General features: G+C 46.1%; 1 long non-coding RNA gene across 1 annotated transcript; it reads left to right on the top strand.

Moving 5' to 3' along the window:
- The first annotated feature begins 218 nt into the window (after window positions 1-218).
- On the top strand, window positions 219-11,790 carry LOC131479839 (uncharacterized). The gene is made up of 5 exons (XR_009245133.1): window positions 219-354; window positions 9,718-9,786; window positions 10,070-10,121; window positions 10,410-10,604; window positions 11,569-11,790. It is a non-coding gene; the product is annotated as an uncharacterized LOC131479839 (long non-coding RNA).
- The last annotated feature ends 3,454 nt before the right edge of the window (window positions 11,791-15,244 follow it).

The raw sequence follows: 15,244 nt of genomic DNA, 5'->3' as shown, positions 1-15,244 counted from the left end.
GGATTCTGGGAACAATCAAGTTCCTTTTTTTTTTTTTTCAAATGCAGATACATTCCCATTATCCCCCAGATTTTAGTACATAATTTTTATGCAGTATCCTTGTGTTCATAATTTGTAGAGAGATTAAGGAGTGATGTAATATCAAACCTCGTATTCTCTGTGACTTCATCCTTTGAGGCTAACATCACGATGGCATTATTCCAAAGCAAAGGATGGCCTTGTGTTATGACAAGCAGAAGAGCAAGCAGAGACTAGGGCAGAATCGATCTGAACTGGAATCAAGTTTAAGGAGGAGACAGGCTATAGCCAGATGGTCTCTGCAAAGGAAATGAGACCAGTCTCAGATTCTGAAAGGTAAATATTTAAATATTTGTTTTCCTAAAGCAAGATAGGAAGGAAAAAACATTCTAAATGGGATAGAGCCTCATGCCATTTGATGTTAAGATTACTGGGAAGGATCCAGCTCCCTCTCTGTGGCCTGGGAATGCAGTCGAGGACGACCCAAGACTTTGGGACCCTGCACCCACGTGGGAGACCCGGAGGAGGCTCCTGGCTTTGGATTGACTCAGCTGCGACCATTGCAGCCACTTGGGGAGTGAACCATCGGACGAAGATCTTCCTCTCTGTCTCTCCTCTCTGTATATCCACCTTTCCAATAAAAATAAATAAAATCTTAAAAAAAAAAGATTGCTGGGAAGGATGATGGCTGTGGGACAGATAGTTGAGAGCAGACAGGTTAAAAACAGGCACCCATGGCGCGTGTGGTGGAGCTAAATGAGAGAGCGAGGGCTAGGGCTGATCCTGTGGGCCAGGCTATGCAGGGAGGCTAGGGACAGAGTGCGGGAAAAGGGCAATTGCAATTTGTGAAGGCATTAAGGGTCTGGAGTAGACCTTTGTAAGCCAAGAGCCAGCAGCAGCGGGTAACCAGGGATTGGTAGCAGGGAAGGGAAGAGAGCCTGGGCTGAGGCCTGACTTCCTACTGAAGCAAGTCAGGCATGACATTACAACATCTTGTGGGCTTGAAAGTGAACCGAATTATTTTTGGTTGAAATTTTTTTCTCTGTGTCAGAGAACTCATCTTCCTCAGTTATGGAGAAAAAAGAAAAATGTCAAGCAATACTTAGATCTTCTCTGGATTTACAGGAGATAATTGGCTCACCTTAGAACACTCTACCTTCCCTGCAAAAGGATGCCCTTAACCTGCTCCGTCCAGCAAACAACTCCCAAACTTCACTGACTATAAGAGTCACCTGAGTTTCAGGCCAAGTCAATTGAATCAGACCTTCCAAGACAGAAGGCGGGCATTTGGCTAAGACACCTGGGGTGCTGCAGCCTCTATCAGAGCACCGAGAGTCCCAGCTGAGCTCCTGGTTCCAGCAGCACACAGCCGTATGTCCTTGGAAGCAGCAGGCAACAGCTGTAGCACTTTGGTCCTTGCCACCTCCCTGGGAAACCTGGATTCAGTTCCTGGTTCTAGCTTCAGCCTGGCCTAGCAACATCTGTTTGGGGAGTCAACCAATGTTACCCCCTGCCCCCCACACAGATGGAACAAACAGAAGAGCTCTTTCTGTTTCTCTCTTTCTCTCTCTGCCTTTCAAATTAAATACATAAAATTTTAAAGTAGAGAATTATGAAGAAAGGAATCTAAGAATATGCATCTTTCTAAGGGCTTCTGTTTTGACTGGGGAAATAAGCTCTGTGAGCAGAGGTGGTGAAGCGAGGCTGCAGAGGTAGCTCTGAAGCAGGCAGCAGGTGTGAGGGCATGAGCTCTGGAGGGCAGACAGGAAGAAATTGGAATCCAGGCAGAAATTACAGTTAAACTGAGGTGAGGAACACGGAAAGTGAAAGAACCAAATTAGCAGAGTCCTAAGTTCTGTACCCTTTTTATATAAAGATTGATTTATTTTTATTTGAAAGGCAGATTTACAGAGAGAAAGAGAGATGGAGACACACACAGAGATTGAGATCTTCTGTCCGCTGACTCACTCCCCAAATGGTCACAAGGGCCAGAGCTGAGCTGATCTGAAGCCAACAGCCAGGAGCTTCTCCTGGATCTCCCACTTGGGTGCAGGGACCCAAGGACCTGGGCCATCCTCTGCTACTTTCCTAGGTCATAAGCGGGGAGTTGGATTGGAAATGGATTACTGGTGCCCATATGGGATGCTGGCACCAGAGGCAGAGCATTAGCCTGCATAGCATTGACCCCAGCTCTGTACCTTGGCCATTTTTCTCTCTGTGCCTTTATTTCCTCCGATGTACAATGAGAGGGTCAGCTTTTTCAGAATTCTGTTGGATATCTCAAGGACCACGCTGAGGGAAGAACCCTTTAGGACTACCATAATCTCTTCTTCACTCAAAGCAAATCTGCTTGAAATTGCTAGGCTGATTGGACTTCTATATTAGGTTCATTTAAATAAAATATTCAGTGCCAGTTTTTCAAAAATTGAAAAGTGCCACACTAAATGATTTTCAAGGGCCTTCAGCCATGGGATACTAGATGGGGCCGCCCTGGCAAGGCCAACAGCACAGATCATTAGCACAGAAAGAGCACCAGGGCTTAGGATGCAGGCCACATAGGACACAGTTGGAAGCTTTTTTTTTTTTTTTTTAAATATTGAACTCCTGCTGTTGCTGCTGCATTCCTGGAGAAGAAAGAAGTGTAGGATCATCATGAATATACCACTTGATTAAAAAAAAAAAAAATCAGGGCCAGGGGCCAGCATGGTGGCTCAGCAGTCTAATCCTTCATCCTGTGGCGCTGGCATCCTATATGGGTGCTGGTTCATATCCCAGCAGTTTCACTTCTGATCTGACTCTCTGCTTATGGCCTGGGAAAGCAGTAGAGGGTAGCCCAAGTGTTTGGATCCCTGTACCCACTTGAGAGACCCAGAAGAAACTCCTGGCTCCTGACTTCAGATCGGTTCAACTGTGACTGTTGTGGCCACTTAGGAAGTGAACCAGAGAATGGAAGACCTTCTCTCTCTGTAAAATATGTCTTTACATAAATAAATAAATAAATAAATAAATAAATAAATAAATAAATAAATAAAATAAGTAAATAAGTAAAAGTAAAACTTAAAGAAAAAAAAGCAAATCAATTCCAAAATAATAAGCAGTGAACTGCCCAAGTTTGTCCTCTTTACAATAGATATTTTGGTGTAAAGTAGCTCTATGCAAATGTGAGTCCTGTTCAGTGACCTGGCATAATAAGCCCACTCATACATTGGAAGGCAGGTATAGCCAGCAATGAGCCGGGCGCCTGGTGGAGGGCCTGCCAGGCAGGCAAAGATGCCACTTTCCCTATTTGGACACAACCCTACAACATCTTCAAAAACAAGCATCTGTTTACAAATAAACACAACCTTCACCTTCATACACCCCTTCCAACCTGGGGAAGAGACTTCCAGAGGTGGATGTGGCAAGACTTGGGTTCAAGTTCAACTCTGTGCTTATTGTGTACGTTGGACAAGTCATTCTCTTATCTAAAGTAGGGGATAATAATAACTTCCTTGCAGTATGGCTGTGAAGATTAAATAAGGTAATGCATGTGAAAGCATTTTGTAAGTAGCACAAAGTCTTACAAATGTAAAGGTACATTTATCATAATAATAGCATCATAGTCAAGCAAACAACATTAGGGGAAAACACTGCTATCTTCACAAGCTATATAAATGCTTCTATAGACAATCAGACAATATGCATTTATTAACATATCCATTTGTACTTTCATTCACTCACTAGTTCTTGCCTGCGCAGCCCTAGTCCCTGGGGAAGATAAGAAGTAAATGAAAGGGGAATGGGCAGATACAAATTCATTTAGGGCTTGATGATCAAAGAGTTCAGTGTCTGTTGAGCCAGAAGCTGCATTCTTCTCTGGGACAGGGCAGATCCCGAAGTCCCTGCTTCTCAGTCGAGGGAAGACAGTGACTCAGGGAAACCCAGAGAAGCAGCTGACTTGGCAAGAGGATGCTGACAGAAGGCAGATTTGATCACCCAAGGCTTTCCTAAAAAACTGGGGACGAGCTGGGCTGGGCCAGTCTTCAACATCCACTGGCAGGTGTGAGAGTCAGGAAAGGATGCAGGCCAGACTTGGTTGAGATGTAATAACTACCACTTCACCTTATGGCCAGGACTATGGGTTGGCCAGGCTGGGCTAGGCTGCAGCAACCCTCCACCCCCCCCCCACATCATGAGCTGAGATTGGGACATGTTGGGTGAAGCCAGGCCACTGGCAAATGTCAAGGCAAGATGGGCCATGCCAAACTGGGCTGTAGCACACACTGGCACATACAAGACTCAGGCTGGGAGTGAACCCATTGGGGGACTACGGGAGCTCCCCTGCTGGGCCACTGCTCCTACTGGGAAACTGAGAACTGATACTTGGGGCCAATGGACTGGGTAGGGCTATGAAAACTGTTGGCTTGCATGCAAGCTGGGTTTCAGGGAGTGCTGGGCTAGGTCAAGCCACTGCATCCACAGGTACACGCAAGAGCCAAGATGAGTGCTGACTGGCCAAGCTTTGCCGTAGCATCTGCTGGCAAGTGCCAGCACAGAGTGCAAGTCATGTCAGATTGGACCAAGTATAGGATCTGGGACTGAAACTGGGCACTGGGCCTAGCAGGGAAACTGTGGGCACTCATCTGTTGGGCTGCAGCACTTGCTGGAATGCTTAAGAGCCAGGGCTGGGGGTGGATCAGACTAGACAAATGACAGCACCTCTCAGCATATGTATGGAGAGGATCATGGAATAGGGTGGGCTGAGCTAAGCTACAACACCCACGGGTGTATACGAGAGCCCTACTTGGACTAGTCTGCTGTACATACTGGCACATGCAGGAACCAGAGCAGGGGTGGCCTGGTGAGGTTATTGGGGGTTGCCCTGACTAGACTCCCATTCCCGCTGGTGTCATGGCCAGGTCTGTGGCACCTGCCAGTTTGCATAGCACATGGGGCTGGGGTCGGAACTGACTAGGCAAGCATAATTACCAGTGTGTGTGTAGTCTGATGTGGGTGATGGATTGAACTGAACCCTGTACTGGTTGATGCATGTGAGAGTAAAGTCTGGGGTCACCCCAAGTGAGGTTTCCTGGGGGGACTCCCCAACTGGACAACTAGACTCAAAACTCTGGCCACCAGGAAGATCATAAGATTTGTGATCTGACCTTGAATTACATGCACGTCATGAAGGAAGGACTGGGGCTGCTTGATTGCTGATACCTGTGTAGTAGACGGCATGCCCAGCTGCATATGGGGGACAAGAAGTCCAGCTCATTTAGGCCCTCAGAGAAGACTGAATGCCATGTCATAAGATGGAGAATAGAACAGGTTGGACGACTCACCTGGCTGAGCTTCGGCAGCAAGTATCTGGATGCACTGGAGTGGACTCTGTCAGCCAGTGGACCTTGGAAGGAGTTTTTCAACCTTGGAGCAATAACACCAAGTCTTTCAGAACTATCAGGATCACTCAAGTAACATCCTTGAAGCATTCTTTTTCACATCAAGATTTCTAAGATGACATCAGGCAGACATCCCCCATCCCCAGGTTTTTTGGGCAGAGGGAGCAGTTCCCTCTCTCTCCCTAACTTCCTTCCCTCCCCCTGGATATAGGAGAAAAGGGAAGAAAAGGAAAATTGGAAGCATCTGTTGCTCTCACTTTTCCCCATGCCTTGACCCTCCCCGCCCCAATCAGTGGTCCTCATGGGTGTGCATCCTTGTCATCTATGTAAATAACCTCAAACATACAATAAAATGATCATGATAAAAAAAACCCAACCCTGGTTGCTCTTTCCATTCCATCCCCACTGTCTCCATCCAGTCTTATTTTGCTTGGGTGCTCCCTTGCCTATTGACCGCCCTGCTGAAATTGCACAATACCTGAGATGAGCGCAGCCTGGTCTTTCAGAGAGGAAAGACTAGACTTGCAGACTGCTAGTACTCATGAGGGTCCTCAGGGCCTCCTCCGATGGTGAAGGAAGGAAAAGTGACTTCTTCAAGTAAAAACCTCAAAGTCAGTGGACCTGAATTGGATATAGTTTTTCAATTTTAGCTGGAGACGCAAATGACTTAGCATGAATATATACGGTCATACTTACCTGGCAGGAGAGTATATACGGTTATGCTGAGAAAACACACAACTTGAAATAGTCTTCTGCAGAGGAAATAATGGGCCCCACTGGGAGCTGTAGAGTTAATTGGACTGCCACGCCCTGTGACTCACCTATAATACGGTGTATCATGCAACACCCGGCATTCATCTCCCACGTACTCACTCATCACTGGGGTCAGCACTCAGGGTTCTTTTTAAACATACTTCTCTTGCTTTTAATAACTACAAATAAAAACAAAATCAAGAGTGGCTACTCTGCTATAGAAGGCTGGAATTCAATGGGAACTTGAGTTTTTAACTCAAGAGAAACGGTTTCCTTTGATCTCTCTCCCTTCCTTCAGAAATGGTGACAATGAAGATTAAAGTGTTTTCTGGAGGGCTTTTAAGAGCATTGCATGCATTTTGCAACCGACAGAGTTCAAGCAAGGATAAGAGCAAGCTTTCCTGCTTGAGGAAGAAGGGCTTACAACACCCTTCCTTCCAAGCCGTGGTCAAAATGCCCTTTGACCTGCACTAACTTTCCCTGTGCCTTTGGCGGGGATTCCTTCCAGGGCCTCCTACTGAGGGAGCCTCCCGGCCTGTATTTTTCCTCTGTGTGTTAGCCTTTCGGGCAGCATGTGGCACTGGAGTGTGTGCCTCATGGGTTGTTACAGAAAGATTCCTCCGAGAGACAGACTGAGTCCTGTTGCACAGCTGTGTGGGAGGAAGAAGTCCTGTTGGTGTGGACACTGCTTTGCCCAATGCTGGGCTGGTACCCGTGTCTGTTTCACGGTGCTTTGTAACTTCCGTGTGCTTGCTGTATACAACTGTTTTCCTCAGCTCTTAGGTATAGACAGAATATTCTTCTTTTACTATCCTCTGATGCTATAACATTACTGTAACATGCATACATTTTGCTTCACATTTTAGTCTTTACAAAAGTTTTTTTTTTCTTTTAAAATGTTTACTTGAAAAGAAGAGTTACAAACGAGGGAAGGGGTGAGAGAGAGAGATCTTCCACCTGCTAGTTCACTCCCCAAAGGCTGCAATGGCAGAGGCGGAGCCAGGCTGCAGCCAGGAGCTTCATTCAAATCTTCCCCTTGACTGGCAGAGGCCCAAGTGCTTGGGCCATCCTTTGCTGCTTTCCCAGCTGCCTCAGCAAGGAGGTGGAGTGGAAGTGGAGAGATGGGAAATGCAAATCCCAGTGCTCACATGGGATGTGAATATTCCTGGCTGGGGTTTTATCTGTGGCACCACAACAGCAGCTGCCCCCAATTTTTTTTGAAGTTTTATTTATTTTGTATTGGAAAGGCATATTTTCAGAGAGGAGATGCAGAGAAAATGCTTTTCCATCTGCTGGTTCATTCCCCAAATGGCCACAACAGCCAGAGTTGAGCTGATCTGAAGCCAGGCACTTCTTTTGGGTCTCCCATGTGGGTGCAGGGTCCCAAGGCTTTGGCCTGTCCTCAACTGCTTTCCCAGGCCACAGGCAGGGAGCTGGATGGGAAGTGGAGCTGCCGGGACACAAACTGGCACCTGTATGGGATCCCGGACCATGCAAGGTGAAGATTTAGTCACTGGGCCACTGCACTGGGCCCCTCCCCACTGCCCAATTTTTTAAAACACAAGTAGAATATGACATCGATGTATAGATACCTAAAGGTTATAGGAAAACCTTTTAAATTTGTTTAGATTGCATATTTTTTATGGTTAACAACTTCTCTAATAATTTTGAAGTCGAGGTTGTCCTAAACAAACCATGGTCACATGCACACACACATATATATGTGATATGCAGCCACCACCACATTGTAGTGATCATGACACTGGCTTTGCCTGAGGTGGAGACCTTTTCTGTAAGTTATTCTTTGACCATAATGAAAGCTCTTTAAGAAAACCAAAGGCTTAGGGACCACAAGAGAGCAAGGAGCACAGGAAGGACCTGGAATCTGAAGCCTGATTTCTGACCATGGAGTTCCAGGGGTCACTCGACCTGTAACATTTCATAGTTTTCTGAGCATCATGGGATGTGGGCACGATCATGTGGCAATGAGTTTGCAGGGATAGGCATTGGGGAACCATAATTTGGTCATAATTTTGCTGCTTATAGTGTGGTGTTCCTGGATAAATTTCTCTGTCTCACTTTTTTAAAAAAGAAGTAATCATTTTTATTTGAAAGGTGGATTTGTAGAGAGAGAAGGAGAGACAGAGAGAATGAGGGATCCCTTCCACCTGCTGGCTCACTCCCCAAATGGCTAAAACAGCTGGAGCTGGGCATATCCAAAGCCAGGAGCCTGGAACTTCTTCCAGATCTCCCACGTGGCTACAGGGACCAAAGTCTTGGACCATTCTGCACTGATTTCCAGGCAGCTTAGCAGGAAAGTGGACTGGAATTGGAGCATCCAGGACTCAAACTGAGGCCCATATGGGATGCTAGTGCGACAGTTGGATGCTTAGCTTACTGTGCCAAGATGCCAGTCTCTCTGAATAAATCTTTCTATCCAGTTAACATTTTCATTTATAGTCTAAGAGCTCAGATGAGACTTGTATTGTGAACAGGGCAGGCTCCATGCAGGTGTTTCTAGGGTTTTGCAAATGCCTGGCTGATCTCTGAGAGGAGGCGGCTGATCTTTGACTCAACAATCTTTCTTAACTCCTGTTTTCAAATTCTGGAATTCATCTACATGACTTTTTATTTCAAATGTTACAAATGTGAACTGGAAATATAGTGTAGGAGAAACCTACTGGGCAGAACCCACACAAAGATGTTGAAAATTAGTTTCTCAATCTTAACCCCTCACCTATTTTGGAATGCAAGATTAAAGTTGAAGAGACCAAGAATGGTCGGAAATGGAGAGATTTTCAGGGCTTCAGAGAGTCGTCAGTGTGCCGCCAGTGCCCTTCACTCACAGCCCAGGAGACAACTTGGGGGCCTTGTTCCCCTGCAGCTGGGGGAACCAGTGGTCCAGCATCTGATGCCTTGTTGAGTGAGCAGAATAGAGGCTGTGCATGTGAGAGGAAGACAGTGTGTCAGTGTGCAAACCCCTCAATGATGCATTGGAACTGTGTGCTGCTGTGGCCCCACACGGTCTGAGACAGAGAAGGAGCTAGCTTGGGTTGCCTGATTCTACCTCACAGACGGTGAGATCAGGAGATTGCAACAGAAAGAGACAGGAGGTAGGGGCTTCCGGATGAGTCACCTGCTTCAAGACGTTCACTTCGATGTTGCCAGAACCGGCTTGGAAATCCGGAGATGTGAGGGTCTCACAAAACCCATGAAAACCCCATAGGAGAAAAAAGACAACATTTTGAAACCTGTCAGCCCCAGAGAGCCCCAAAGGCTTCCCGCAGCAACCCAGTCTGGGAAAGCTTTTCTTGCCCTTCCTTCCCTTTCTCCTGACCTTTCAGTCCAGCAGGTGCAGAGAAACTCCAGGCACTAATTAGAATAAAACTGAGGCAGGTGGTAATCTAGAGGGTGAGCAGCTCAAAGCCCCTCCCTGGTGCCAGGGTAGCCTGAGGCATAGTCCTGCCGGAGGAGGGGCGAAGCCTGGAGTTAACTCGTCACGGGATAGCCGAACTGAAACTCTTTGAAGGTATCCAGCGAGCAACTGACTTTCTTTTTTCTTTCTCAGATCTCAGAGGGATCAGAAAAGCCTGGCACTAAGTCGGCTCCAAGAGAAGAGGAACATTGGCCTCAAAGGGTGGGCACATGCAGGACCAATGGGGCAGAAATGCGCAGCTACTTCCTGTTGTGTTCATGGGTCCTGAATATTGAGTATGAAATTACATATATACACTAAAATTTATTACTTCTCTTTGTTCCAAGCAAGTTGATTTGACAAAGTGTTCCATTTCAAATGCGTGAAAAGCTCTAACACTGGACGTGGAAGGCCACTTCTAACACAGGCATTGATGGCAGTTACTGCAGAGTGGGAAAAAGCAGACGGCTCCTTCCCGCCCCTCATTGTGTGCTTGTCCTTTTAGGAACTGAAGTCCTTTCCCTCTTCACAAAGAGAAAGCAAAAGTGTGTTCCCCCGTAAGCCATACCTGTCCACCTGCCCCCTGCCTCCCTTCCCTCACGTCCCCAACAATAATAAATACAACGCTGGATTAGGGGTAAAATAGAAGAAGAAATAAAGAACATGGGAGGAGGGAGTAATCAAAACGAGGTTCAGGAATAGAAAGGGAAAGAGGAAGTGTAGAAAAAAGGTGAGTGTGGGCACAGAACAGCCTTCCTGATCAGGAGGGGGAGGGGAAAGAGGCCGGGGAGGGAGCCCGGCGGCCTCTCTATTTGCTGCCTCTCAGCTCTGCCGCCTTCTCCGAGAACACCTGACCTTCACAGCTGCCAAGCGTCCTCCGGCTTTGTGCCAAGGCACTGGCGCTCACCTACTTTTGCCCCATCAATGCACATAGAGACTGACTTCCCCCTTGAGCTCTTATCAAGGTCTCCTCCTGGAAGCTTATTCTGGTAGCCGGGAAACCTGGGAAACAAGACTCAACTGCTCCGTGGCCCGTCTTTGTTAGTATACGTTGTGTTTGCTGCCAAGTCCTAATGTCCTTTTATGTGAAAGCAAACATGGCAATAGGATGGAGCTGAGTGTAAAATTCATATGAATATCAAATGCATCAGGACGCTTGAGATCAATGTTGGACTTAAACTCCTTTGGGTTGTGTTCAATGCAAGTCCTTAGGGCTGTTGACCCTTCTCTACAATTAGGGAGGAATTTTCCTAGAAATTCATGAGAGATGTTGGCCCACCTTGTTTGTTTTCTCTGGAATAGCCATTTTGGGCACCAGATCAGCATAAATTATTGCAGAACCAAGGCAGTGGCCCTGTAGTGGCTGCAGCAATGGGTGTCTGATGGGAAGGAGAGGTGGAGCAAAACCAAGTTCACACCGCCTGCTGACCAGCAGGGCCAGCTCTGTTTATAAATCTGTAGGTGGGTCGGCTAATAAAATTGGCAAGTCCCGGATGAGACCTGATTCGACCAGCTTTTCTCAAAGCGTGTCTCAAAAATGATTCCAGAAAAGAAGGGCTCTGGGATCAGACAAGTTTGGGAGCTGGGGTAAGCCCCTCGTCGAAATTCACGGAGGACAAAGATGTTAAAGGCTCTGGGAATCATGGAGCAAGCCAAGCAATCAACAAGCTCGTTTGGCTCTATGTTGTTCAAGCACAGTGGACGCTCTTTTTACCAAACTTTTCTTTTGCTCCCTATACCTCGGATTTAGTTTTCTGGGCACCACATCCAGGTAAATGCTGTTTACCAGGTAATGTTGTAGAAAAGACAGGACCATTTTTCATCACCCAGAGCATCTTTGTTCTTTTATCTCATGGTTTGAATGCATTTTCCTAGTAAAGAAAACTATATTTACTTCCCTCACAGTTATGTCAAACAAATTTATATTAACGTAGCCATGTATAAGAAATATGCACTGGTACAGCTTTTGTTTAACTTGGTTTGTCAACCTATTCTCATCTACAGATCCCTGCACTGTAGCTTGGGTCCTATCGCCTGCTAACTAGCTGACCCATGCGTTGCAGCAGAGGACTGTCTATGCTATCACAACTACCCATCACAAGTTGCAAACAATGTGAGCTAGCCAGTTGCCAGACTGAATTGACTCTATTCCAAAGCTAAGAAGTATAATGTTATTATTAACTTATGTAAATAGACATATGATACAAATATAATTTTCTTTAGAGATTTAAACTATGGAAAATAGTTCCTGTATGTCTTGCTAACTTTCCAGATCCTCAGGGGTCCATATTTTATGGGTGGAGAATTGCCAAAATAGATTATTCTACCAGTGGCATTATTGTGCTTATGTAACATACATTATTTTCATATTCAAAATTCTATTACTCAGAAATGGCTTCATAATAGGACACTTATGGTCATGAAAAGCAATAATTAGTATAAAAAGTATGGAAGAGTATGGCAAAAATATGAAGCCTGACACCTGGCAAGAGCAGAGCTGCAGCTCCTTTGGCAAATATGTCAGTGAGGGCGAGCTGTTAAGAATGAGGGTGGGGGGCCCGGGATCCCATATGGGCACCGGTTCTAATCCCGGCAGCTCCACTTCCCATCCAGCTCCCTGCTTGTGGCCTGGGAAGGCAGTTGAGGATGGCCCAATGCATTGGGACCCTGCACCTGCGTGGGAGACCTGGAAGAGGTTCCTGGTTCCGGGCTTGGGATCGGCGCTCACCGGCCGTTGCGGCTCACTTGGGGAGTGAATCAATTGATGGAAGATCTTCCTCTCTGTCTCTCTTCCTCTCCATATATCTGATTTTGTAATAAAAATAAATAAATCTTAAAAAAAAAAGAATGAGGGTGGGGAGGAAACAAATTCTTAAAAAAAAAAAGATGTACTGGTTAGATATTTCCGTGTGTGTAGACCATATGACACACTATAGGTATACTTATTATTCACGTATTGTGGAGGCCTGCCAGCAGAACTTGCACACTCACAGTAGCTGAATTTTTGCCAACTGTGTCAAGAAAATTATCATATATTAATGAAAACCCCATAGATAATTGCCTTCAAAGTGACCAAACACCTGTCCCCATGTATACCCATAAGAATGAGTCTATTCCCGATGTGAGGCACGCTCCGAGGGTCCTGCTCAAGCAGTATTGATAGCTCATCAGTTCTGAACTGCTGCCAGTCTCGCCATTCCAATCACAATGCAATCCGTTCAGAATCCACTGGCTGACAGTCTCTTCATGGTTGGAGTTCTGAGATCAGCAGTTCAGTTGGAGGGATCTCCAAAGAAACTTCATCTGAGATGATCCCAGACCTGATTCTTGTGTGAGTTTGCCAGTACAGGGTCCAGGGTCCGGCACCGTCTGTCGCCCCGGTCAGTTTATTCACATGCTGGTCGTTGCAATTGTTGGGTCAGTTCTGTTTCCAGACCTGTCTTCCACTTGAACCCATGGGTCTTGTAGTCTAGCTCGATCCTACCCACTTCATACTCAACCCTCACGCAAACCAGTGGAAGCTGCAGCCTAGTTGGGGTGACTCCCCATAACCCCCATCAGGCCTGCCCCCTACTTTAGTTCCCATGCATGCCAGTATGTACCACAGACTTGAACCATCGGGTACCTGGGAGGCTGGGTGGGGCTTTTCCCTTTGTTTCTCCCTGACCCCAGATACAGGGAAAAATTGATCATATTAGTGTGGAAACAATGGTCTTAGCTACTTTCCTGTAGCCCTTGACCCTTTGTACCCTAATCAACTAAGTAAGAATATTAAATTAAAAAAAAAAAAAAGAATGAGTCTATTCATTAGCAGCCTATTACATATGAAAAAAACTCTGATCTACTCAGTGCTTCAAGCCCCTGTTTTAACATTAGGACTTGTTTCAAAAAATGAGATGAAACAAAACAAAAAGATGAGGAAATAACCTGTAGCCTGGAGAAAGAGAAGGTACCTAGTGCCCAGGCAACTTCCTTATGGGATAATTGACAATGAGATAAGGATGAGGGTTTTTGCTGGACTTTAAACTGACTACCTAACCTATTACCTTCCCAGGAAGGTCTGTCTGTGGATGTCTGACGCCTCCCCTAGAAGAAAGGGGAAAGGTATAGTGAAAAACAAAAGAGCCACTCTAATGATGAAAAGGAGATTGGGTAGGAAACACTTGATTCCAAGCAGGCATAGTGTGGAGTCAATTCTCCACACCTGTACACTAATATGCAATTGTAGAACCAGGGACTGTTCCTTAGGAACTTGCTGATTTGTGCTATCTGAATTTTCTCTAGGCATTTCCTCTTGCATCTCTCAATATTACTTTTGAAATCAGGGGCATATATCAGCTGTGCTAAAGGGAAGCTTCACCTGACCCTTAAGGCCTCTGCTTATTCTGTATTCGTATTTTATGAGAAAAGCTTAACATTATTTGAAAGGGTCAGTTTTCATGATGACTCTAGAATACAAGAGAATGTTAAGGGCCCGAAGAAACTTAGATGCTGCATTCCATATGGACGAAAATTTGAGGAGACCCAGCTGCTTGACTTCTGATCCCGCTCCCTACTAAGGCACCTGAGAAAACAGTAAAAGATGGTCTTGGTGCTTGGGTCCTGCCACCCTTGTGTGAGAGCTGGTTGGAGTTCCTGGCTGCTAGATTTGGGTTGGTCCAGGCGCCGTCGTTACAGTCATTTGGAGAGTAAACCAGTGGATGGAAGATCTTTTGCTCTTTCTCTGTGTCCGGTTTTCCGTCTATCTCCCCTTTTCAGTTACTCTGCCATTCAAAGAAATAAATATAAATAAACCTTTTTAGAAGAATTTTTTAGTCTTGATTGCTAGTCAAAAGAGTTCAGTATTTTCTGTGCAGGCAAATAGAAGCCAGTGTGAGGTTTAACTGAGGGGGTGGAGGAAGGTGGCAGTGCAACATGGGATGGCAGAAGGAAACTAGTAAGAGTAAGGAATCCATTTTGAAAGTTACTGTTGTAATTGTCACTTTTAAAATTTATTTTTATCTGAAAGCTAGAGAGAACGAGAGAAAGAGATCTTGCATCTGCTGATTCACTTTCCAAATGACTGCAGTCGTTGCAGCTGGCTGGGCCAGGCAGAAGCCAAGAGCCTTTAGTTCCATCAAGGTCTCCCACAAGGCGAGTGTTTGAGCCACCTTCTGCTGCTTTCCCAGAAGTAAGCAGCATAGTAAGGAGCTGGATCACAAATGCAACCACTGGGACATGAACTGGCACCTGTAAGGAATGTAGGCGTGGCAGATGGCACCTTTACCCACTATGCCACCATGCTGCCTCAATTAGTAACATTATTTTAGAGCAAGAATAAGGAAGTGATACGCAGAGTGAGAGAGTTCTCATCCAATGGTTCATCCCCCAAATGCTCACACAGCCAGAGCAGGGGAGGCCAGGGCCCAGGAGCTCAGGCCAGGCCTCTCAGGAGGATGGCAGCATGCTAGACACTTGAGCCATGGTCACTGCCTTCCATTAGTAGGAAGCTGGAGGCAGCAGCGAGAGGAAGAACCGAACCCAGGATCCGCACGTGGGGCAGGAGCATCTCAACTGCCAGTACAGTTATCCTTTAATTCTATTTTCCAAAAGTGTTTTGAGGTGCTGCTGAAGGCATGTCTGTTTGATCTCAGCACCCCAGAGAACATCCTCACACACGCCTGGGGAACTCGGTGCCAAT

The sequence above is a fragment of the Ochotona princeps genome, chromosome 3 (genome assembly GCF_030435755.1).
Source record: "Ochotona princeps isolate mOchPri1 chromosome 3, mOchPri1.hap1, whole genome shotgun sequence".
NCBI lineage: Eukaryota > Metazoa > Chordata > Mammalia > Lagomorpha > Ochotonidae > Ochotona > Ochotona princeps.
The sequence above is the reverse complement of the archived record's forward strand: the minus strand, read 5'-3'. Positions and strand labels throughout refer to the sequence as shown.